The 23839-nt window shown below is 46.5% G+C and overlaps 1 long non-coding RNA gene across 1 annotated transcript in view; it reads left to right on the top strand.

Moving 5' to 3' along the window:
* LOC135050674 (uncharacterized) overlaps positions 1 to 23839 on the top strand; it is a 122253-nt gene that overhangs the window by 95374 nt on the left and 3040 nt on the right. The gene's annotated exons all lie outside the window — the stretch shown is intronic.

Raw genomic sequence — 23839 nt, forward strand, 5'->3', positions numbered from 1 at the left:
TCTTGCCCTTGGATTAACAAAATCCTTTCCTTGTACTGTCCATCTCCTCTGGGCACAGTTTCTCTAACTGAGGTCTGGAGGAGGGGCATAAAGGGAGGAGCCAGTGCACACCAGGAACTAAATTCTTTCTTAAAGTGCCCATGTCTCCTGCGGAGCCCGTCTATCCCCATGGTCCTTACGGAGTCCCCAGCATCCTCTACGGACTACGAGAAATAGATTTACCGGTAAGTAAAATCTTATTTTTTATTTTAGTTTATTATTTTCAGGTAGCTCTGGTTGGCATCCAGGCTACCGGCCTTGTGGGACTTAGAGTGGACCCCGAACCAACCTCCTGAGGGTTAATGGTTCATAATACCAGCTGACAGGACACTGAGCTCCTGAGGTACTGATCAAACATCGTTAGTATGTGTGTCCACGCCAGCAGCTAGCCGCCACCCTCGAACAGATGCCGAAGTTACAAGGTGCGGTGAGTGTTACACCGGGGTCCCGGTTAGCGGGTCCCTGGTGCAGTTTTGGCAGCAAGTTACGTGGCGGTCAAACTGGCTCAGGGCTGTTGCCACGCAGTGCTCACTGTCTCAAGGCTTTGTGTGTACTGTAAAATGCATATTCTACTGTTTGTTATAAGTAGCCAGTATAAACTGTGACAGGGACCGTGAGCCATTACAAGGGGCGGAGCTACCCAGAGCGGGACCAGCGTCAGGAAGGCGCCATTTCCTGCTGCTACGGATCTTCAAGTCTGCATGTACGCTGCTCCTCCAGGACCCATGCTGCTACAGACTGTATAACTGATACCAGGGAGTCATAGAAAGGGGCGAGCATGCCAGCGGTAGCGCCGCTGCACTAATATCGGGTCATACACATACTTCACCACATTGCGCTGCTGTGTTCTGTGTGCTGGTGTCGGCTCCTCAGTGTTACTCCATGGGCTCTCTAGGATCTGTGTGGAGGTGTTGGTCAGTGGGCTGCGCTGTATTACAGTTGTGTAAGATGTCTGTTGACATGGTTATGTGTGCTGCTTGTAACTCTACCCCATCCTCAGCGAGTCACTCATGTGTGAGCAATGTTCCTTATCTCCACAGAGACATAGTTCACAGGCACCTGACTGGCTGGATAGTTTTAAAAGCATGATTAAGAATGTAAATTCAGAATTAGCTGCTGCTAGGAAGGAGAGACAGGTGTTAAAGCACTCTATTGACTGTGTGGCTAAAGCAGCAGATACCAAGAAGGCTTCTCAGCCTCCTCTAGAGGTTTCACATAAACGCTTACTGCCACAGGTGCTCCAGTCTGATTCTGATCAGCCTGATGTAGATGATGGTGATGTGGATGAGGACAACTCTTTGTCCCCTGGGGTGGAGGCTCTCATTTTTGCTGTAAGAGAGGTCCTTCACATACCGGATCAGGAGACAGAACCAGATGAGGAGTTGTACTTTAATGTTCGACCAAAGACCTCAGCTACTTTTCCTGTGTCTAAAGAATTAAACTCCCTTGCCAGGGAGGCTTGGTTAAACCCTGATAAAAATTTTTACATTTCTCAGAGGTTTTTAACTACTTTTCCCCTCCCAGCTGAGGATAGGAAGGAATGGGAAAACCCCCCGTCAGTCGACATGTCTGTGTTCAGACTGTCTAACAAATTGGTGCTGACGGTACCAGGGGCTATATTTCTTAAAGAACCGGCTGACCATAAAATTGAGACTACCCTAAAGGCAATTTATACGGCAGTGGGTGTAGCACACCGCCCCACAATAGTTTGTGGGTGGATTTCCAGGGCAATGGTTAAGTGGTCTGATTCTGTTATTGATGGTTTAGACTCTCTGCCCCAGGATGAGGTCATTACTCTGTTGCAACACATACAGGATGCTGCTAATTTTATGAGCAAGGCTGTAAAGAACTGTGTAAGATAAATGGTCGCACTACTGCTATGGCTGTTTCGGCACGCAGAGCTCTGTGGTTAAGTCAATGGTCAGCGGACGCTGATTCCAAAAAGGGTGTAGAAAATCTTCCCTTTACAGGTGATGCCTTGTTTGGAGACAAATTAAATAAATGGATCTCTCAGGCAACGGCGGGCAAGTCGACCTATCTGCCGTTGGCTGCTCCACCTGCTAGACGTTCTTACAAAGGACCCTCCTTGCAGTCCTTTCGTATGGCAAGGTTCAGAGGCAGGGGCCGGGGCGTTTCCCCCACTCCGAGAGGATCCCGTGGTAAGTCCCGTAAACCTGCAGCTGCTGCCTCCCTGGACCAGACCACCGGATCCCCTGCCACTGAGCCCTCCGCGTGACGGTTGGCCCCAGCGGCAAGGCGACTTTCAAGTGGGTGCTCGCCTTCAACATTTCACTCACGTGTGTGCAAAGTCCTGCCGGGATCCTTGGGTGAGGGATCTAATTTCCCAAGGATACCAGCTGGAATTTCAAGCACTCCCTCCTCACAGGTTCTTCAAGTCGGGCTTACCAGCTTTGCCGAAGCAAAAGTTACCTATCAAGAGACTGTTCAAAGACTTGACGGGCGTGGTGGTTCCAGTACCTCCTCCGTTACACAAAAGGGGTTTTTACTCCAGTCTTTTTGTCATTCCAAAACCAGACGGTTCGGTGCGACCTATCTTAAACCTGAAGTCTCTAAACCCGTATCTGTGGGTGTTCAAATTCAAGATGGAATCCCTGCGGGCAGTGGTGTCCGGTCTGGAGGGAATTCCTGGTATCCCTAGATGTCAAGGATGCTTACCTACACATTCGAATGTGGCCCCCTCATCAGGCTTACCTCAGGTTCGCCATCTTGGATGACCATTTCCAGATTCAGGCCTTGCCTTTTGGCCTGTCCACAGCTCTGAGGGTCTTTACCAAATTCATGGCGGAGATGATGCTGCAACTTGCGCATGATAGGAGTCAACATAGTCCCCTACTTGGATGATCTCCTGATAAAGGCTATGTCCAGGGAGCGTCTATTGCAGAGCATCGGTCTAACGACTCGCCTGCTTACGGATCATGGGTGGATCCTGAATTTCCAGAAATCTCACCTGGAACCGAACCAACGTCTTCAGTTCCTGGGAATGATAATGGATACAGTGTCTCAAAAGGTTTTTCTTCCGATGGAGAAGGCCTTGGCTATTCAGGCTATTGTCTGCTCAGTGCTCCATCCCCACAAGGTGTCTATACATCTTTGCATACACTTGCTGGGCAGGATGGTTGCTGCTTATGAGGCAATCCAATATGGCAGATTTCTTGCCCGGCCATTTCAGCTGGATCTGTTGGACAAATGGTCGGGGTCTCACCTTCACATGCATCAGGAAGTGGCCTTGTATCCAAAAGCCCGGATTTCTCTATTATGGTGGCTACAAGTTCCTCACCTGGTAGAAGGCAGGATTTTCAATATCCACACATGGATTCTACTCACAACGGATGCAAGCCTCCGGGGTTGGGGGGCTGTGATCCAAGGGGCCCAGTTCCAGGGGATATGGTCGGTTCAGGAATCAGTTCTGCGATAAACATCCTGAAACTCAGGGCAATTTACAATGCTCTTCTGCAGGCTTCTCATCTCCTGAAGTACCGGGCGATCCAGGTTCAATCGGACAACACCACGGCGGTGGCGTACATAAACCGACAAGGGTGAACAAGAAGCAGAGTGGCGATGCGAGAGGCGTCAAAAATACTCCTCTGGGCGGAGGCAAACGCAAGGGCCATCTCAGCCATATTCATTCCGGGAGTGGACAACTGGGAAGCAGACTTCCTCAGCAGGCACGACCTCCATCTGGGGGAATGGGTCCTACATCCCCAGGTGTTTCAACTGTTAATTCACCGGTGGGGCTGTCCGCAGATAGATCTAATGGCTTCTCAACAAGAAGCTATGCTGTTACTGTTCCAGAACGAGGGATCCGCAGGCTGTAGCAGTGGACGCGCTAACAATACCTTAGATGTTCCAGTTTGTGTATCTGTTCCCTCCTCTACCGATAATCCCAAGGGTTCTAAAAAGACTAAGAAGGGAAAGTGTTCAAGTAATTCTAATTGCCCCGGATTGGCCTCGACGGGCGTGGTACTCGGACCTCTTGACCTTGGCTCTGGAGGATCCTTGGCCCCTGCTGCTCCAAAAGGATCTTCTTCAACAAGGTCTGTTCATCTATCCACACTTACAGTGGCTATGTTTGACGGCTTGGAAGTTGAGAGGGAGATTCTAGCAAGAAAAGGTCTTCCCTCTCGGGTTATTTTCACCATGGTTAAGGCCAGGAAGATGGTTACGTCAAAACATTATCATCGTATCTGGAAAAAGTATGTTTCCTGGTGTGAAGGTAGAAAGGTTTCTCCCGTGGAATTTAGAATTGGTTATTTTCTACTTTTCCTGCAAGCGGGAGTGGGTATGGGCCTACGTTTAGGCTCAATCAAAGTCCAGATTTCTGCACTCTCTATTTTCTTCCAGAAACAGCTTGCCTTGTTGCCAGAAGTACAGACTTTCCTAAAGGGAGTTCTTCATATGCAACCACCCTTTGTACCTCCCACGGCTCTGTGGGACCTCAATGTGGTTCGGTCCTTTCTCCAATCGGACTGGTTTGAACCCTTAAATAGGGTGGAGTTAAAATTCCTCACCTGGAAGACGGTGATGTTGTTGTCATTGGCGTCTGCTAGACGTGTCTCTGAATTGGGGGCCTTATCCTGTAAGAGCCTTTATTTAATTTTTCATGAAGACAGGGCGGAACTCAGGACCCAGCCTCAGTTTTTGCCAAAAGTGGTGTACGCTTTTCATGTGAATCAACTTATTGTGGTTCCAGTATTGTCTGACACTTCCTTTGGTCCTGAGTCCTTGGATGTGGTCAGGGCTCTGAAGATTTATGTCAGAAGGACGGCCCGTCATTGGAAATCTGATTTGCTGTTTGTCCATTATGATGCCTCCAAGATTGGTCGGCCGGCTTCTAAGCAATCTATTGCTCGCTGGCTCAGGTTGACCATTCATCAGGCCTATACTTTGGTGGCTCTGCCCTTGCCGACGTCTATTCAGGCCCACTCGACGAGGCCGGTGGGATCTTCCCAGGCGGCTGCCCGGGATGTATCGGCCCTACAATTGTGCCGAGCTGCAACTTGGTCTGGTTTGAACATGTTTGTTAAATTCTATAGGTTCGATACCTCGTCCAAGGATGACCTTCAGTTTGGTCAGGCGGTTTTACACGGGTCTCAGCACTCTCCCACCTGTTTGAGAGCTTTGGGATTTCCACATGGTACTAAAGTACAGAACCCCAGTATCCACCAGGACGTAAGAGAAAATAGGAATGTAATACCTACCAGTAATTCCTTTTCTCCTAGTCCATAGTGGATACTGGGCACCCGCCTCAGTGCTTCGATCCTGCTTACCTGTGTAAGTAATTGGTTGGACCGACGTGGCGGTCCCATTATGTTGTTGGGATAGCTATGCTATCCTGGTTAGGTTGGTGTTGCTATCCTCGATTCTGGTTATTGCCATCCTTACGGTTATGGTTGTGTGTTGGCTTGTTGCTTCACCGCTGTTGTACCTGTTTTCTTCACTCATGGTATGTCCGTCTCCTCGGTCACAGTTTTCCTACACTGAGTCTGGTAGGAGAGGCATAGAGGGGAGGAGCCAACAAACATACACACGCTAAAAGGTTTTAAAGTGCCAGGCTCCAGTGGGCCCAATCTATACCCTATGGTACTAAAGAACAGAACCCCAGTATCCACTATGGACTAGGAGAAAAGGAATTACCGATAGGTATTAAATCCCTATTATTCACCACCAATACTCCAGTAACACCCAGACTTTCAACTCATTCATCAAGACCCCAGCAGCACTCAGACACTTCCCATCATTCACCACAAATACTCCAGTAGCACCCAGACACCCCCTCATTCACCATTAATACTCCATCAGCACCCAGACACTCCCATCATTCACCACCATTACTCCAGTAACACCAAGATACTCCACTCATTCATTAAAACCACAGCAGCGCCCAGGCACCTCCTCCTCATTCACCACCAACAGCCCAGCAGCACCCAGACATTCCCTAATTCACCACCAATACTCCAGCAGCACCCAGACAGTACCATCATTCACCTCCATTACTCCAGTAACACCCAGACACTCCACTTATTCATCAAAACCCCAGCAGCACCCAGACACTTCCCATCATTCACCACCAATACTCCAGTAGCACCCAGACACCCCCTCATTTCCCACCAATACTCCAGCAGCACCCAGACACCCCCTCTTTCCCCACCATTACTCCAGTAACACCCAGACACTCCACTCATTCATCAAAACCACAGCAGCGCCCAGACACCTCACCCTCATTAACCACCAACAACCAGACACCTCTCCCTCATTCACCACCAACACCCCAGCAACACCCAGACACCTCCCCCTCATTCACCACCAACACTCCAGCAGCACCCAGACACTCCCCTCATTTACCACCAGCACCCAGCAACACCCAGACATCCCCCTTATTTACCACCAACACTCCAGCAGACAGTGCCGTAACTAGGCATTTTAGCGCTGTGTGCAAGAAACGACAGTGGTGCCCCCCCCCCCCCCCCCCCACATAAGATAGGCTCAGTGCGCGCCGCAGGCACGTGAAAAATATATAGGGGCGTGGCTTCATGGGGAAGGGGCGTGGCCACAAAATAATAGCAATTCATACTACGGTGCACAGTAGTCTACATTATTCAAATTACGCTGCACAGTAGCGCCACTACACCAGGTAGAGCCCCTTTTATACATTACAGCAGACAGCGTCCCCCTTTTTACACATTACAGCAGACAGTCTCCCTTTTAACACATTGCGGCAGCCAGTCCCCCTTTTTACACATTGCGGCAGACAGCGTCCCCTTTTTTACACATTACAGCAGACAGCGTCCCCTTTTTTTACATTACGGCAGACAGCGTCCCCTTTTTACACATTACAGCAGACAGCGTCCCCGTTTTTACACATTACGGCAGACGGTGTCCCCCTTTATACACATTGCGGCAGCCAGTCCCCCTTTTTACACATTACGGCAGCCAGTCCCCCTTTTTACACATTGCAGCAGCCAGTCCCCCTTTTTACACATTGCGGCAGCCAGTCCCCATTTTTACACATTGCGGCAGCCAGGCCCCCTTTTTACACATTGCGGCAGCCAGTCCCCCTTTTTACACATTACGGCAGCCAGTCCCTTTTTTTACACATTGCGGCAGCCAGTCCCCCTTTTTACACATTGCGGCAGCCAGTCACCCTTTTTACACATTACGGCAGCCAGTCCCCATTTTTACACATTGCGGCAGCCAGGCCCCATTTTTACACATTACGGCAGCCAGGCCCCATTTTTACACATTGCGGCAGCCATTATTGCGGCAGCCAGTCCCCCTTTTTACACATTGCGGCAGCCAGTCCCCCTTTTTACACATTGCGGCAGCCAGTCCCCCTTTTTACACATTGCGGCAGCCAGGCCCCCTTTTTACACATTGCGGCAGCCAGGCCCCCTTTTTACACATTATGGCAGACGGTGTCCCCCAGCGAGAGAGAGAGAGAGAGAGAGAAAGAAAGAGAGATACTTACCATCTCCCCGCTGACAGGCTCCTCGTGCAGCTCCCTCGGTGCAGGCAGGTGAGAAGGAGGAGGAGGGAGGGGGACTGAAGCCGCAGCAGCGCTATTTCATTGGTAGTAAGCGCCGCTGCAGCATCTCCCTCTCCTTCCGTATTGGCTGCTGTGGATGCTGGGATGGAGGAACCGCATCCCAGCATCCACAGCAGTGCCGGGCAGCCAATCCTCCTCCTTCTCCGCTGCCCGGCGCTGCTGACTTCTCCCTCCACAGCGCGACGCATGGCGCAGACTTCAGAGGCGGCATGTAATGAGTCAATTTGACTCATTACATGCCGCTGGCCGTGCGCCCTCAGGGCAACTGCGCTGTGTGCCAAGCCCACTTGGCACACACGTAGTTACGGCCCTGCCAGCAGAACACAGACATCCCCCTTATTCACCACCAACACTCCAGCAGCACCCAGCTACCCCCCTTATTCACCACCAACACTCCAGCAGCACCCAGACACCCCCCTTATTCACCACCAACACTCCATCAGCACCCAGACACCCTTGTTCACCCCCAACACCTCTGCAGCACCCAGGTACCTATCTCAGATTCACCTTCAACACCCGGGAAGAACACACACACAATGTGGAGGGCTGCACAGAGTACCAGATCTCCAAGAGCAAGACAAGTCACACTGCCGCTGTGCAAAACTGCTGATATCACTGGCTGGTGTACAGACTGGAGTGCTCAGTGCACCAAAGGCAATGGAGGAGGTAGGGACTCTAGGTCTGATTCAGAGATGTAAGCAAACTTGATGTTTGCATACATCACTGATGGTGGGTGGACTGCGCATGGCCCATTCTGCGCATAGGCAGAATGGGTCATGCGGGATTATGCACAGTGCCCCCTAAATTGCAGGCTGCCGGTATTTGGGGGAAGAGAGTGGGAAAAATTGGTCAGCGTTCTCGAAAACTGTGAGTGCCAGGGACGGCGCCTTCCCGCTCAGATTTTCTTGCTCCGGCTGAGCACTACCGACGGTCATTCTGAGTAACCTTTGGCTTACTCAGATGACCGATGCTGCCAACATTGTGACCACTGGTAGCTATGGTGATCTGATGCGTCTTTGGAGGCAGCACTCGGATCGCAGATGCTGGCAGAAAGCTTCTTTTTCCTACAGACGTCTCCTGCTGCAGCAGTATTGTTTTGCAGCTATGTGTTTTGGATCCATCTCTGAATCAGGTCTTCTGCTCTTTGAATTATAGAAGAGCCTTCCACCTAACAAGAGCACCTGCTGTAGTGTGATAGAGAGCATAGTAGACCTCTTTAGTTACGTATAAGTACTACAGCTATTTTCTGTACATTATTCAGTAATACCACATTTTCTATAAGTACTACAGCTATTTTCTGTACATTATTCAGTAATACCACATTTTCTATATGTTCATTTTAAATAGTGGCTGTACTTGCGATTAAAAATGATGCTGTGGAGCCCACAAAGCTCTGGCTATGCACTTGATCCCCGTATACCTATCCCATAACTTGTATCCCAATTTCCTGCATTTTACATTTTTTACACCAAAAATGACATGTCATTATAGGCCAAATAAAAATAATTAAAAATGTGCAAGTGCACAATTAGTTATTAAGGGGGATGACCCAGTGTTTTCTGAACCAAGTCCCAACATTTTTACCTTAAAATAGGCATGTTCCTAACTTTTCATCTGCTCAGGAGGTGGCGAAAGAAATCACTGTTAATATCTATGGAGAATTATCGCAGGTAAAGTGTTGCGAATAATTGGGTAAGTACGTTTTCGCAAGTCACGGTAAAAGCCTTTTTTTCGCACGAAAATGGGTTATTGCGGATAATTGAATTCACCCCTTAGTATGTAGCAAGCATTACTCTCAGTCTGTGTTTGTTCAGCAGAGGTTATCCAGGCATAATTGGTCAAATCTGCGGAAATCAATCAAGCAGCCAGTAAATTTGGGTAGCAAATCGAGGCATAAACATCATTGAAAGATATACTGTAAAATTACACTCAATCAAAACGATACCAAAATTGCCACAGTTTGCAGTGCTTTACATTCACAACTAAGTTCCCAAATGGAACAACAACCACAAACAGCCCCTTAAACCACCAAACCAGCAAGCACATCTACAACTCAAGACCCTCAACCTTCAATCGCTCTAGAATGAAACATTTGGAAACCTCTCTCCAGAAATCCTGTATCTGACCCTGTATTTATTGCCTCACTCATTATTGGTCCAAATGTCAATCAGATTTAATTGGAACAAGAGTGTCAACTGTACATACAGTATATACTGTATATATGAACCATATAGTAATACAACTCCCCTGCAATCCACTGGTAATACCTAATTAACCTGCTATTCCAGGAGCCTTCATATTGGATAACTTCCTATAGTCGTGAGCGGCAGCGGCTGCTGCCAGTGGGCTAGTGTAGGACTAATGCATGAAGGGCCCACCGGGGGAATGCAGTAGTTAAAAGGGTGTGGCCAGCCACCACAGAAGCTTTGCCAACCATTACAGAGGACATATAGGACAGCATGCACTGAAGCAGTAACTGGAAAAATTCTGAAAATCCCGTTCCTGAGTTTTTACCGAATTCCTGTATGTACCAAGCAATGCATTCCAGAGCTTGGACACGTTGGGTTATGCCATCTTTATGTGCCTTTACCCTACAGAAGCCTATGGGCTTCTCATCGCAATTCCTGCTGAGAGGGATCAAATTGGATCCCTTCCAACACTCCCGGTGGCCGCCGCGTCATATTGCACAAGTGCTGAAGGGTTCCCGGGTACTAAACAGGGAAGTCCTGTTTTTACAAAGGACAGCTCTTGTCGGGAGAGTTGTCCTTTACCATACTAATCACATAAGTAAGTACATAGGGCCATAACTGTGTGCGCGGAGGGGGCACCGCACATAGCACTGCAGGGTTGGGGGCACTGTTGACGGCACTTGTCAATTATCTGTTTTAATTACTTTTACTTGCAGCGTTCACCCAGCATCTCCTGACCACCCTTGTCTCCTACCCCCACCCCTTCTGTCGCTAGCTGGACAGCTCTTTGTTATTCAGTCACACTGTCCTTTATTACATTTCAAGATGCTGACATGCCAGGATTCTAACCCATTGCCTGTATATACCCATTTTACTCTATTCATTGTGCTATCTGCCCTTGCATAGAAAGCTAGAGAATTCTAAGCTAGAGAATTCTAACTATTTCATGCTCACCTTGTTGATTGTGAAAAAATGATCAGCATTGCAGCTGGGCAGATATTGGCCCTCATTCCGAGATGATCGCACGCTGCCGATTTTTGCAGCGCAGCGATCAGGTTACTACTGCGCATTTGTATGCACCGCAATGCGCATCGTACGGGTACAAACAGCATTGTTGCTGTACAATGCTTCTAGCGACGATTCCATCCACATAGCCGTTCGCAAGGAGATTGACAGAAAGTGGGCGTTTATGGGTGTCAACTGGCCGTTTTCTGCGAGTGGCTGGAAAAACGCAGGCGTGTCCAGGCGTTTGCAGGGCGGGTGTCAGACGTCAATTCCGGGACCGGACAGGCTGAAGTGATCGCAAGGGTTGAGTAAGTTCAGACCTACTCAGAAACTGCAAAAAAAAAATGTGTCCCGCTCGGCTGCACATGCGATCGCACACTTGCAAAGCGAAAATACACTCCCCCGTGGGCGGCGACTATACGTTTGCATGGCTGCAAAAAGTAGCTAGCGAGCGATCAACTCAGAATGAGGGCCATTATGTGGTGTGTGGCTGCAAGGGATTGGATGTGTGGCTGCACACTACATAAGTATGCTCAATTGCAATACCAATATTTTTTTTTACAAAGTACAAGTAGCTTCATATAGTTCTCATATTTCTTTTATGCAGGATCAAATAGCTCAATGAGTAGGGTGTTTGGCTGGAATGCAACAGGTTATTGGTTCAATTCTTGGGTATGACAGTGTATTAAAATGTGTTATCTCATAAAGAGTATTTAACTGAATAACTACAACTCTCAAGTTAAGTGCATGAATGTGGTATAAAGAGGATTTGTGTCCCAATCCATTTTATTTATATAAAATGTGGAATGGGGCATCATAGCAAGGGCTTTCTCTGGGATACTTGCATGTGCCTTATGTCCCTACTGGAAAATTGGGAAGGGGGCTCTAATTCTGGTACAGGGCACCAATAAGTCTAGTTACGACTCTGCCCTGTGGTCTCTCCAAATATGCACCCTTCCCAATTCCTCCACCTTGCGTCACTTAATAAAAGCTGTTCCTCTACACGAGTCCTGGTTGTTGGGGTCTTCTCCTGGCTGGGGGATAACATTATTATTATTATCCTTTCTTTATATGGTGCCACAAGGGATCCACAGCACCCAGTTACAGAGAATGTAAACAAATAAGCAAACAAGAAAACTGTGACTTACAGTTCAGGACAATATAGCACAAGTACAAGAGGGGCCGATCTAGACTTTTCTTTTAGGGGGGGGTGCGATTTAATGAGTTATCTTGACTCCTCCCCTTTCTGGTTTCAGCTCCTCCATTTTGGCACCCCCCATATTCAAAACAGTCAATAGGTCGATACCATATGGCGACACAAACAAAAGGTGGACATGCATTAGGTTGACACTGACAACATGTCGACATGTTCAAATTGGTCAACATGTCAGTGGTTCACACGCATATGGTCAACACTTTTTTTTGGGTTTATTACTTTTTTTTTACATCCTTGATTAATCATGTCACAAATAATAACCTTTAGTAACCTTGCGCAAGCGAAGCAAAGCACTGTGCACGAAGCGTGGTGACCGAAGCTAGCCCGCGAGAGTCTGGTTTTCTACAAATTGTGCTCCCAGATGGTAAAACTAGCCACACTAGCCCCCCAAAAAAGCCTGTGTCAACCATTTTTGGGTCAACCATTTACATACCGACCTTTTGTCAGTGTCGACCTATTGACTGTCTATCTAGACAGTGCAGATCTCTTATACCATAACCCTGCTTATCACACTAGAGGCCTTACCACTATTTAAGATCACAGTCTGACCTATTAACACATTAAACTGGTCAAAATTCAGATTTAACTACAAGTAAAAACAAGCTTTGTAATCAAGATTTTATTGATAATATAATTTTATAAAGATAAATTAGTTTTTTATTTGTAAAAATAAAAAGTTTTCCAAAGCAAGACTATCACTCATTCTACACATCAGTGATAGCAGATTAGTCCAAACAATTCCATAGGGTTCTACTCTGCAAAACTTCCACTGATTCCACACAGTGATAGCGTAGTAGTATACAGGATAGAATGTGTCTACACAATAGTAAATTCAGAAGTCCATACAGCAGTAGAAGTTCCACACAGAAGAAATAGCTATTCCACACAGGACTGTTGATGCGTTCCACAAAGTACCTTGACATAATATCAGTTTTTAACTAAAGCCATAGACTATGATGTCACACCTCGCTCCATCCAACATGTCTTTTCCAGTTATGGCACCATCGTGCCTACTTAGGGTTTGTGCTGCAGATATCCATCTTCATGCTCTTCTAAATCTATATATATAAATGTGATAGCCCTCACTCACTCACTCATCACTAATTCTCTCACTTCTTGATATGTTAGGAATCTCAAATCTAACATAGGTATTCTGCAGGTGGGAAATAGGAAAACCGCATAATCAGAATTTTAATAAACCTCCCTTAAGTGGATGAAAAGGGGGTTGACAAAATGACGTCATTACTGATGCGTGGCTTGCATTGTGTTAACTATAACGCCCAAATGAACAATTGATCAAAATTTGGATTGCATATCCAGTGTGTAGAATTTAATAAACTACAAAAATAGTCCTGTCACTTTTTACTGTATCTGCTATGGGTGCTCCTTGGGTAATGCCAAAAACTATGGATTAATATTTATTTACATTAACCAGTCTCAAACTTACATCTCTATAGATTTATCAAATTATTAACACTCATGTATATGTACAATGGTGAAAATCAGAATCTCCCGTGCGAAGAACGGGTAGAACAGCTAGTAAGTATATAAGGTTTATATAAAGATTTACAGATAAAAGGAAATAAAATAAAAAATACTTCCCAAATGGTACATGCTCAAACAGCTGTGTTTCAGACTCTGTTCCGTCAGGCAGGCCAGTCCATCCAGGTTCATCTTTGAAGTTGATTGAAGAAGTAAAAGAGAAAAGAGAAACATTAGCATTACGTAATCATTAAACTCCGTCTCAAATCAAAAGCCCGTTATGCAGGGTACACACTTGACAATGGGGGTAATTCTGAGTTGATCACAGCAGGATCTTTGTTAGCAGTTGGGCAAAACCATGTGCACTGCAGGGGAGGCAGATATAACATGTGCAGAGAGAGTTAGATTTGGGTGTGGTGTGTTCAATCTGCAATCTAAATTGCAGTGTAAAAATAAAGCAGCCAGAATTTACCCTGCACAGAAACAATATAACCCACCCAAATCTAACTCTCTCTGCAAATGTTATATCTGCCCCCCTGCAGTGCACATGGTTTTGCCCAACTGCTAAAAAATTTCCTGCTGCGATCAACTTGGAATTACCCCTAATATTTCTAACATTCTCTAGAACCTGCAAAGTATCATGTGTGTATCAGTTTCATAGCAACTATAGGTTTTTGACAGACAGCATGATGTGGTGTCAAAGTGCACTCTGCCACCACCTGTACACTTGCTTCAGAGTCTGGTGGTGAAAGACAAGACAAATGAGTGGACACATGTAAATGCCCACCCAGTTGCAACATCAAGCACTACAAATTAGACAATGGATTGTTAAGTGTCTATAAACTTAACAAATGTGTGTTATGTCGCCAAATAAGTCACACCTCTGATCCATCATCGTAGTGTATACCCATCTTAACCCAGGATGCAACAAACTTAAACATTACAGTTCATAACTGAGGAATATCTATATTTGAGTCCAGCAGTTTAAATCTTATTTGAATGACTAATTTTACAAACATCTGCTCAAGTATGGATAACCTTCAGTCATGGATTTAAGTGGCAGACATGGTTAATCTATAATCCAAATTAGATCTAAATGTATACCTTCCACCCCCAGGAAACCAATAAATATTAAAATAATGTACTTGTGGGCAAGGTTTCTTTCTTAAAAAATTCTCGGTGGGAGGAGGATTTTTAAATCCTGTTATATCATTCCTGACTAACCAATCTTTCAAATTTTTATTACGTGTAAAACTGGGCATAACCGTCTTATTGTGAAATACAGTACTTTTAAATCTAAATCTATTGAAACTAAAGGCCACAGATCTCTAGTATGTTTCACCAACTGATTGCTGCTGGAATGGTACTTTTGAACAAAAGGAATTTTATTGGCAAGACCTACTTTCTCTGACGTCCTAAGTGGATGCTGGGGACTCCGTCAGGACCATGGGGAATAGCGGCTCCGCAGGAGACAGGGCACAAAAGTAAAAGCTTTAGGATCAGGTGGTGTGCACTGGCTCCTCCCCCCACGACCCTCCTCCAAGCCTCAGTTAGATTTTTGTGCCCGGCCGAGAAGGGTGCAATCTAGGTGGCTCTCCTAAAGAGCTGCTTAGAGTAAAAGTTTTGTTAGGTTTTTTTTATTTTCAGTGAGTCCTGCTGGCAACAGGCTCACTGCATCGAGGGACTTAGGGGAGAGAAGTGAACTCACCTGCGTGCAGGATGGATTGGCTTCTTAGGCTACTGGACACCATTAGCTCCAGAGGGAGTCGGAACACAGGTCTCACCCTGGGGTTCGTCCCGGAGCCGCGCCGCCGACCCCCTTGCAGATGCCGAAAAGTGAAGAGGTCCAGAAACCGGCGGCAGAAGACTTTTCAGTCTTCATAAGGTAGCGCACAGCACTGCAGCTGTGCGCCATTGTTGTCAGCACACTTCATAGCAGCGGTCACTGAGGGTGCAGGGCGCTGGGGGGGGCGCCCTGGGCAGCAATGATAGTACCTTATTCTGGCTAAAAATACATCACATATAGCCCCTGGGGGCTATATGGATGTATTTAACCCCTGCCAGGTCTCAGAAAAACGGGAGAAGAAGCCCGCAGAAAAGGGGGCGGGGCCTATTCTCCTCAGCACACAGCGCCATTTTCCCTCACAGAAATGCTGGTGGGAAGGCTCCCAGGCTCTCCCCTGCACTGCACTACAGAAACAGGGTTAAAACAGAGAGGGGGGGCACTTATTTGGCGATATGATTATATATATTAAAATGCTATAAGGGAAAAACACTTATATAAAGGTTGTCCCTGTATAATTATAGCGTTTTTGGTGTGTGCTGGCAAACTCTCCCTCTGTCTCCCCAAAGGGCTAGTGGGGTCCTGCCCTCTATCAGAGCATTCCCTGTGTGTGTGCTGTGTGTCGGTACGTGTGTGTCGACATGTATGAGGACGATGTTGGTGAGGAGGCGGAGCAATTGCCTGTAATGGTGATGTCACTCTCTAGGGAGTCGACACCGGAATGGATGGCTTATTTAAGGAATTACGTGATAATGTCAACACGCTGCAAGGTCGGTTGACGACATGAGACGGCCGGCAAACCAATTAGTACCTGTCCAGGCGTCTCAAACACCGTCAGGGGCGTTAAAACGTCCTTTTACCTCAGTCGGTCGACACAGACACAGACACGGACACTGACTCCAGTGTCGACGGTGAAGAAACAAACGTATTTTCCTTTAGGGCCACACGTTACTTGTTAAGGGCAATGAAGGAGATGTTACATATTTCTGATACTACAAGTACCACAAAAAAGGGTATTATGTGGAGTGTGAAAAAACTACATGTGGTTTTTCCTGAATCAGATAAATTAAATGAAGTGTGTGATGATGCGTGGGTTTCCCCCGATAGAAAATTATTGGCGGTATACCCTTTCCCGCCAGAAGTTATGGCGCGTTGGGAAACACCCCTTAGGGTGGATAAGGCGCTCACACGCTTATCAAAACAAGTGGCGTTACCGTCTCCAGATACGGCCGCCCTCAAGGAGCCAACTGATAGGAGGCTGGAAAATATCCTAAAAAGTATATACACACATACTGGTGTTATACTGCGACCAGCGATCGCCTCAGCCTGGATGGGCAGCGCTGGGGTGGCTTGGTCGGATTCCCTGACTGGAGCGAGATGCACAGAGGGATATTTGCACTCTGGCATCAAGAGTAAGTGCGATGTCCATATCTGCCAGAAGATGTTTATGGACACGACAGTGGTCAGGTGATGCAGATTCCAAACGGCACATGGAAGTATTGCCGTATAAAGGGGAGGAGTTATTTGGGGTCGGTCCATCGGACCTGGTGGCCACGGCAACAGCTGAAAAATCCACCTTTTTTACCCCAAGTCACATCTCAGCAGAAAAAGACATCGTCTTTTCAGCCTCAGTCCTTTCGTCCCCATAAGGGCAAGCGGGCAAAAGGCCAGTCATATCTGCCCAGGGATAGAGGTAAGGGAAGAAGACTGCAACAGGCAGCCCATTTTCAGGAACAGAAGCCTTCCACCGCTTCTGCCAAGTCCTCAGCATGACGCTGGGGCCGTACAAACAGGTGCGGTGGGGGGTCGTCTCAAGAGTTTCAGCACGCAGTGGGCTCACTCGCAAGTGGACCCCTGGATCCTACAAGTAGTATCCCAGGGGTACAGATTGGAAATTCGAGACGTCTCCCCCTCGCAGGTTCCTGAAGTTTGCTTTACCAACGTCTCCCTCCGACAGGGAGGCAGTATTGGAAACAATTCACAAGCTGTATTCCCAGCAGGTGATAATCAAAGTACCCCTCCTACAACAAGGAAAGGGGTATTATTCCACACTATATTGTGGTACTGAAGCCAGACGGCTCGGTGAGACCTATTCTAAATCTGAAATATTTGAACACTTACATACAAAGGTTCAAATCAAGATGGAGTCACTCAGAGCAGTGATAGCGAACCAGGAAGAAGGGGACTATATGGTGTCCCTGGACATCAAGGATGCTTACCTCCATGTCCCAATTTGCCCTTCTCACCAAGGGTACCTCAGGTTCGTGGTACAAAACTGTCACTATCAGTTTCAGACGCTGCCGTTTGGATTGTCCACGGCACCCCGGGTCTTTACCAAGGTAATGGCCGAAATGATGATTCTTCTTCAAAGAAAAGGCGTCTTAATTATCCCTTACTTGGACGATCTCCTGATAAGGGCAAGGTCCGGAGAACAGTTGGAGGTCGGAGTAGCACTATCTCAAGTAGTTCTACGACAGCACGGGTGGATTCTAAATATTCCAAAATCGCAGCTGTCTCCGACGACACGTCTGCTGTTCCTAGGGATGATTCTGGACACAGTCCAGAAAAAGGTGTTTCTCCCGGAGGAGAAAGCCAGGGAGTTATCCGAGCTAGTCAGGAACCTCCTAAAACCAGGAAAAGTGTCAGTGCATCATTGCACAAGGGTCCTGGGAAAAATGGTGGCTTCGCGACGAAGCGATTCCATTCGGCAGATTTCACGCAAGAACTTTTCAGTGGGATCTGCTGGAAAAATGGTCCGGATCGCATCTTCAGATGCATCAGCGGATAACCCTGTCTCCAAGGACAAGGGTGTCTCTTCTGTGGTGGCTGCAGAGTGCTCATCTACTAAAGGGCCACAGATTCGGCATTCAGGACTGGGTCCTGGTGACCACGGATGCCAGCCTGAAAGGCTGGGGAGCAGTCACACAAGGAAAAAATTTCCAGGGAGTGTGATCAAGTCTGGAGACTTCTCTCCACATAAATATACTGGAGCTAAGAGCAATTTACATTGCTCTAAGCTTAGCAAGACCTCTGCTTCAAGGTCAGCCGGTATTGATCCAGTGGGACAACATCACGGCAGTCGCCCACGTAAACAGGGCGGCACAAGAAGCAGGAGGACAATGGCAGAAACTGCAAGGATTCTTCGCTGGGCGGAAAATCATGTGATAGCACTGTCAGCAGTGTTCATTCCGGGAGTGGACAACTGGGAAGCAGACTTCCTCAGCACGACCTCCACCCGGGAGAGTGGGGACTTCATCGGGAAGTCTTCCACATGATTGTGAACCGTTGGAAAAGACCAAAGGTGGACATGATGGCGTCCCGCCTGAACAAAAAACTGGACAGGTATTGCGCCAGGTCAAGAGACCCTCAGGCAATAGCTGTGGACGTTCTGGTAACACCGTGGGTGTACCAGTCGGTGTATGTGTTCCCTCCTCTGCTTCTCATACCTAAGGTACTGAGAATTATAAGACGTAGAGGAGTAAGAACTATACTCGTGGCTCCGGATTGGCCAAGAAGACTTGGTACCCGGAACTTTAAGAGATGCTCACAGAGGACTCATGGCCTCTGCCGCTAAGAAGGGACTTGCTTCAGCAAGTACCATGTCTGTTCCAAGACTTACCGCGGCTGCGTTTGACGGCATGGCGGTTGAACGCCGGATCCTAAGGGAAAAAGGCATTCCGGAAGAGGTCATTCCTACCCTGGTCAAAGCCAGGAAGGAGGTGACCGCACAACATTATCACCACTTGTGGCGAAAATATGTTGCGTGGTGTGAGGCCAGGAAGGCCCCACGAAGAAATTTCAACTCGGTCGATTCCTGCATTTCCTGCAAACAGGAGTGTCTATGGGCCTCAAATTGGGGTCCATTAAGGTTCAAATTTCGGCCCTGTCGATTTTCTTCCAGAAAGAATTGGCTTCAGTTCCTGAAGTCCAGAAGTTTGTCAAGGGAGTACTGCATATACAACCCCCTTTTGTGCCTCCAGTGGCACTGTGGGATCTCAACGTAGTTCTGGGATTCCTCAAATCACATTGGTTTAAACCGCTCAAATCTGTGGATTTGAAATATCTCACATGGAAAGTGACCATGATGTTGGCCCTGGCCTCGGCCAGGCGAGTGTCAGAATTGGCGGCTTTGTCTCACAAAAGCCCATATCTGATTGTCCATTCGGACAGGGCAGAGCTGCGGACTCGTCCCCAGTTTCTCCCTAAGGTGGTGTCAGCGTTTCACCTGAACCAGCTTATTGTGGTACCTGCGGCTACTAGAGACTTGGAGGACTCCAAGTTGCTAGATGTTGTCAGGGCCCTGAAAATATAGGTTTCCAGGACGGCTGGAGTCAGGAAAACTGACTTGCTGTTATCCTGTATGCACCCAACAAACTGGGTGCTCTTGCTTCTAAGCAGACGATTGCTAGTTGGATGTGTAGTACAATTCAGCTTGCACATTCTGTGGCAGGCCTGCCACAGCCAAAATATGTAAATGCCCATTCCACAAGGAAGGTGGGCTCATCTTGGGCGGCTGCCCGAGGGGTCTCGGCTTTACAACTTTGCCGAGCTGCTACTTGGTCAGGGGCACACCCTGGCTGAGGAGGACCTGGAGTTCTCTCACTCGGTGCTGCAGAGTCATCCGCACTCTCCCGCCCGTTTGGGAGCTTTGGTATAATCCCCATGGTCCTGACGGAGTCCCCAGCATCCACTTAGGACGTCAGAGAAAATAAGAATTTACTTACTGATAATTCTGTTTCTCGTAGTCCGTAGTGGATGCTGGGCGCCCATCCCAAGTGCGGATTGTCTGCAATACTTGTACATAGTTATTGTTACAAAAATCGGGTTATTATTGTTGTGAGCCATCTTTTCAGAGGCTCCGCTGTTATCATGCTGTTAACTGGGTTCAGATCACAGGTTGTACAGTGTGATTGGTGTGGCTGGTATGAATCTTACCCGGGATTCAAAATCCTTCCTTATTGTGTACGCTCGTCCGGGCACAGTATCCTAACTGAGGCTTGGAGGAGGGTCGTGGGGGGAGGAGCCAGTGCACACCACCTGATCCTAAAGCTTTTACTTTTGTGCCCTGTCTCCTGCGGAGCCGCTATTCCCCATGGTCCTGACGGAGTCCCCAGCATCCACTACGGACTACGAGAAATAGAATTATCGGTAAGTAAATTCTTATTTTTTTAGGTTTTGGGCCAACGTGTCTGCTCTTGGAATCGCCAATACTTTCCTTTAAATATTCAAAAGCTCTGCATAATTGTAATCCCTCACTATAAATTGTCTAATCATGATATCAATATCTCTATGGGTAGCATCTATGTTGTCTGAAATCCTATGTAAGGAATCTATCCTAAGGAATTGAGAAAAAGGAAGACCTTTCTTAGTAGCAATCGGATGTTGACTAGAAAAATGTAGAACATTATTCCTATCAGTAACTTTTTTATAAAGAGAGGTAGGGAGGCCATCCTGATCCAAGGAAATAGATACATATAGATAATCAACCCGTTCACTACTAATGGAATAGGCGAACTTAATGTACTCATTGGATCTGTTGGCTCGTAACATTTATTCATGGAATTCTGCCTCCTCAACCAACTATATAACTAGCAAATCATCAATATACCTCAAGAACAGCAAGATCTTAGATGCTATATCAGGATCTGTAAAAAAATGATTCAGCTAGATCCTTGACTTGATATTTGGTATGTAAACTAATAGGATTTATATTTGGTCTATGTAAAGCTATACTGTATTGTCCGCGATGTGTTTTAACATTGTAATGGTTTTACAAATCTTGTTGTTATCCACTGTTGCCGGGCAACGGGAAACTGTGTGGCTTGGACACGCTGGGTTGCGTGCATCGCCGACGGTGACATCATTGGATAGCGACCAGCCCCCTGGGACCCATCGGCGGGAGGACGCAGGGCACTGGTGAGTTATAAAAGGATTTTATGTTTTGTATGTGTGTAATGTGTGTTTGATCCTGAAGACAATTGTAAATCAAAACATTGATCTGCTGATCGCATGTTTTTCTACTGTGAAGTCCAATATATATATATAGTAAATCCATCTGTCCGGCACTCTGGTTAATGTGAAATCAACATGTCCGGGATTTTTATATCATAGTACTGGTACTGGAAATAAGGACTCATGAGGCAGGGCTTCCGGTTAAAACACAGTGTCTTTACTGGCATCAGACACTGCAGAGCAGCATATTCAGGCTTAGGCCTGGACACAGGTACACAGCTGAAAAAATAAGCAATCAAACATAAAAAAATCCTCACAGAGTAAAAGCACAAAGGCACTTATGTAAACTATATTAAAAAGACTAACATGGTTAAAAATAACATGTAAAATATAAAACATAAAAGAAACATAAAAAATCAAGTGTTGGATACTTACCTTTCAGAAAAAGGTAAACTCAGAGAGTGACCAACGCGTTTCGGCTTGTGGACTATATATATATATATATATATATATATAGAGAGAGAGAGAGAGAGAGAGAGAGAGAGAGAGAGAGAGAGAGAGAGAGAGAACGGCTTTGGCACTCCTAACATAATCCAGGTATAAATGCTCCGTTGCCCTCCTCAGTCATGATGTAGTAGAGGTATCCCTATAGAGGAGACAGGCGGCACTTGTTAAAAGCACTTCTTTATTTCTACGTTTCAGAACGTCTCCGACCCTTTCATCAGGAAATTATACATCAACACACCCCATGTATTGACTCAAAAAAGCTGCCAGGACCGTAACTAGGTGTTTGCCTGAGGTGCCTTTTCCACAGCGCATATACTCTGTGGGCGCAACCCAGAGGGCCGCTCAATACCGCCGCCATTATCTGCTAGTCACTCATACAATGCAATAGCATCTCTTGGTGCTTTGTAATGCTTAGTTAGACAAGTTTTGAGAAAGTAGTAGTGTTGTGTTGTATTGTGTTGTCTGTTACACCTGTGATAATCCCTGGAGTATCCAGTGTACATGAGCATTGTGAAGGTAATTATGAAAAAAATTTTGGGCATATTTGTATTATCACACAGTGTAGTTAGATATACCACCTTTATTACAAAGCACTCTGCAGGTTTTACAAGTTACATGCACAATACTGCACAGCAGCTATAGTAATTGCTTTTATCGTATGCAGTAGCAGGTTTCCACTGCCAACTCTAAGGGCAGGGGTAAGGGGCACATATACTGTGGACATTAATGTGTGTGTAAGAGGCACAACTACAGTGGTCATTATGTGTGCAAGCAGCACAACGACAGTGGTCATTATGTGTGTAAGTGGCACAACTACAGTGGTCATTATGTTTGTAAGCGGCACAACTACAGTGGTCATTAACTGTATAAGTGTCACAACTACAGGGGCTGTACCTTGCATAACGTGTATAAGGGGCTCCATTCTGTGATGTAATGTGTACAAGGGGCACTACTGTATAGTGTAACATGAATAATGGACACTACTGAGCAGTGTAATGTGAATAATGGACACTACTGTGCGGTGTAATGTGAATAACAGACACAATTCTGTGGCCTCGCCCCTTCCCCATAAAGCCACACCCCTATATTTTTGGTGCGCGCTTTTGGCTATTTCATATATGGGGGGGAGGGGCACCAATTGTCTTTCTAACATAGGGCAGCAAAATGTCTAGTTACGGCACTGTGAGAACATATGCAATTACTATGTAGGTGGTAAGTGGCAGGTGTACCACTTCGAGACTGTGATGCTTAGTAGATCTTGCCAATAGTCTGCAGACAACATGGATACTACAGTGTAGGGTCTGTTCATCCATGTTCCTGCACTACCAGGTAACTGACCCTGTTATACAGTAACAATGTATAATTTCAGTACACTGTCTGGAACCTGACAGCAGAAGAGAAGATACAGTATCTTGTCTTTTCAAATAGGGCTTCATTCAGATCCTGTTGCATTCTATGCTGGACCTGCAGCTATGTAAGATAGAATGGGCGCACAGACATGGGCAGTGAGTGTGCAGATACAGCCAAAGTACAGTAAAGCTGTGGTGTGGTTATGTAGTTGCGAATTACAAATAAAATGGCTATAAACCTGCACATATATTTGAAAGTGCTCCAAGTCACTTGGGTGCTAATTTTTGGCACTAATGTGTTTACATTGTGTGCATTTGTGATTTATAGCGTTTTTAGTGCTCACAGTGAAGCCATACTCCAGCCATATTCCAGCTGCATCTCACCTAGGTAGGTGAACTGGAGGGAGCTGTAACTACACACTTGAGATTCTAACCAGTTCTGAATAGGTGCCAAAAATGCAACTCTTCTCTCTGGACACATTACTACTCCATTTCCATCCAACTCTAAATAAGGCCTATTGGCCCATAATGTGTGTCTATAGTACAGGAAACTTGTCCTTTTATTTCATATCTGTTATGAGAGTGTTTCATTTTGAGTAACTTTGGACTTCAGTTACTAAAATGAATCTTAATTGCTCGCAGACGACGCAGAGCCGATTGTTTCTGGAATCTCAAGCTTATACATTAAAGATGTTTCCAAAGGTGTTTTTGTTATACTATGTTCCCTGTACCTGTTAAGACCTTAACAGACAC

Source organism: Pseudophryne corroboree, chromosome 2, assembly GCF_028390025.1.
Source record: "Pseudophryne corroboree isolate aPseCor3 chromosome 2, aPseCor3.hap2, whole genome shotgun sequence".
Lineage (NCBI taxonomy): Eukaryota > Metazoa > Chordata > Amphibia > Anura > Myobatrachidae > Pseudophryne > Pseudophryne corroboree.